Genomic DNA, 3,283 nt, shown 5'->3' with positions numbered 1-3,283 from the left:
CAGGGGTGAGGAATTTGTAAAACCCGAACCCTAATTACCTTAAGTAAGCAAGTGTAAGTTATGTGACGTATTACGAAGAGTTTTGAGCAAATAAGGCCGAATTCATTGAGATCAATTCTGGAAATTTAGTTAGAAATTGTTGAAATTGAATCTGCAGTATGATGCTCCAAAATTTTTCTAAGTGTGGGGAGTGTAGACGATCAAAGGGTGCATTCTTTTGACACCCAATCCCTCCAAATTGGCTAAGTGTCCGACCCTCAAGGTGAATGGTAGGAGGCACAATGTGATGGTTTGGCATGTGAGCTTGATTTATTGAGTAGGCCTAAAAGGAAGGCTAATGTAAACACTAAGTAGTATGCTTATATGTGTAGGTTCAACTCCCATCGGAAAAGCCTATAAAGCCTTAAGGAAGCAAACTTGAAGGACCCGTGAGTGACTAAAATGAACTTAATTCTTTCAATACCTATGCATAAAAGACCATGTAAGTTACAGTGATGTTGATGATGAATTTATGTTTCCTCGAGCAACAAATGTTTAATAAATAGATTAGCGCATCTCCTCTGGCTTGTATATGTTTTAACACATGCCAAGGTATGTTGTGAATACATTACAAAAGTTAAGTTCCTATATTGAAGCATGCGTTTTGGAGGAAGGCTATGATAGAATGAGTCTTTATGTAAATCGCATGCAATGAAACTTAATTTAATGCTAGGAAATAACCTGGTACTGAAGGATATAGAGATGGTATATGGGTAATAGTACCTAAGGTGTTGACGGTACTTAGAAAACTCCACGTGCACGTAGGTAGTTCCGAATGAGAGGCCAAAGTATGGGTCTCGTAGGCCATATACCAGCAAAGGGAGGTTGAAGTATGGGTCTCTTGGCCGGTAACAGACGTTGAGAGCTAGAGCCATTTAGGTTCATTCTCAACTAAGGAATAATGATGTTTAATGATGTCTAAGAATGGTTATCAATGTTTATATTTAGAGGATGTTGCTTGAGATGCTCATCGGTATATTTACATGTTTATAGTGATATAATGCATGGTTTAATATGATTCTATAGTCACTCACGGGGCTACTAGCTCACAGATTTTCTATGTTCTCTTTTTTCAGGTAGCGGTCAGATTCCTCAAGGTTGATCCTGCTGCTGCTTGCCACTGAAAGGCCTGGCTTGATAAGAAGAACTTAAGTTGATGGTCTTTCTATGTACACATGTTTTGGGAGGGACTAGGGCTTTGTTAGTGATGTTTGGGCCCAACTGTAAATATTTTACCCATAGATGTTATTTCATGACTGTTTGCATGTGATTATATAATCTTATGTAGAACCTTATGGAGGTATACTGTATGCGTACATTAATAATGTTTAACAGGTTGGAATTTAGGCTAGAAGGCTAAGGTGGTAGAGCTAGTAGTAGGCTAGTAACTACCACCATCATATCCTCTTTCAGATTAAGAGGGTAATCTGAGAGGGGGTTGTAACAAGAGACTTAGACATATGTTCTATCGACATTTTCACATATGCATCGCATGTGTCCTAGAAATAGGAATTGAAGCATTCTGCATTGAGAAATGTAGTACTGATATTTGTGTGTAGCATGATCGCATAACTTGTGCACAATCTTAGGAAATATTAGCTAAACCCCTTCTCAACCCCTTCATTGCATACTTATCGTAACTCTACGCTTTCATCACTCCACGTTTGGTACTGATTATGATTATTAAGTGGACATAATATATTTACAGTGAGGGGAGTTCAACTATGGGCTATAGTGGAATGTCCCATTAGTTAACGAACGGGGGTTAGATCGGACTAATGTGTTTAGACGATTAATCTCGAATCGTTGGAGCCCATGATCTGTAGGTCCGCGAGGTCCCCCTACTAGCTCGTAAATGGATAAGCTTTAGGGTAGCTTGAGAAATTAATTTGAAATGTTTAAATTAAACAAAACGAGAGAAAACATATTTAAATATGATTTAAATATATGAAGATGATTATTGTGCAAATATTAATTTAATATTTGATATTAAATTAATTAATATTTTAAATTAATTTAAGAAAATCATTTTTGTATTAAAATGGTTTTAAAATAATTTTTTGTTTTAAAAGAAAATGAAAAAATGGTTTTGCATGGTTGCACAAAATGAAGATTCAATTTTCTCCATTACCTTCATCTTCATGCTCACACAAAGACCATTGTCCTCTCTACATTGATTCTCCAAGCATGAGCTGAAAGCCATGCACTCCATTTCTTTGTATGTTCATCTACTATATAAAGAAGATTGGAGTCGTTGGAGAAAGGTGTATGCAGAATTTTGAGAGAAAATTGTCTGTGAAGAAGAAACTGTGTTCTTCAATCGGCTGTTGTGGGTTCTTCTCGGTTGTTCACTTCTTCAAGCTGTTCTTGAGTCCCACAACTCTTCCTAAAGATCCAAGAGCATATTAGGGAAGGCTTTTAGGTGGTTCACGGTGATATCAAGTGAAGACAGCAGCTGTACAAACGTTTTCTTGGAGAGTTCATCAAAAGTATGTTCTAAAAACCCACTTTTTAGAAGAGCAAGCTTTAGTTTTTGCCAAAATTAGTGAATTATAATGCTTATGGATCCTTGATACTTCTGCTGCATGTTATTTAACTCTTTCAATTGGTATCAGAGCATCTTTTAAGCTTTCAATTCGGTCTAATTTTGGCAATGTGGGTGTTTTTCCATGAGATATATGAAACTGATGCACTGCTATGGTTTTCTCTGTTTTGGCATATTAATTCTCTTTAATTTCTCGATTAAATTTGTAATTTACTCTTGTTTGATGAGTATTTATGTGTTAGCAATAGTCTGTAATTTATTTGGAGTCATTGGAGTTAAAATTAAGATGTAATTGAAGAAACAAGCGAAGGAGGTCGAGCTGTTGTTCCAGTATTTTCAACTTCTGCTCAAATTTTGTTGTTGAGGTCCAATTGCTAAACGATCGTTTAGCTCCAGTCGTTACATGATGAGAAGAAAAGTTAGACGATCGTTTAGTAATATGCGCTGGTCGTTGTGATGTTGAATGCTAAATGATCGTGTACATGCGGGAGCTAAGCGATGCGTTCATTTGCTATGTGATAGAATGATGCAATCGTTTAGTTTTTTCATGGGAACTAGATGATACGTTGATTTTGCTAAATGATGGCGATATACGATCGTTTAGCAACAATGTGTGCCAAGCGATGCGATGAAGTGCTACGCGATAGCACTGATCAATCGTTTGGTCGCGGAGCTAAGCGATCGTGTAGATAAATGCTA

This window comes from Benincasa hispida, chromosome 9, assembly GCF_027475165.1.
Source record: "Benincasa hispida cultivar pf3 chromosome 9, pf3_genome.v1.1, whole genome shotgun sequence".
NCBI lineage: Eukaryota > Viridiplantae > Streptophyta > Magnoliopsida > Cucurbitales > Cucurbitaceae > Benincasa > Benincasa hispida.
Note: the sequence above shows the minus strand (reverse complement) of the source record.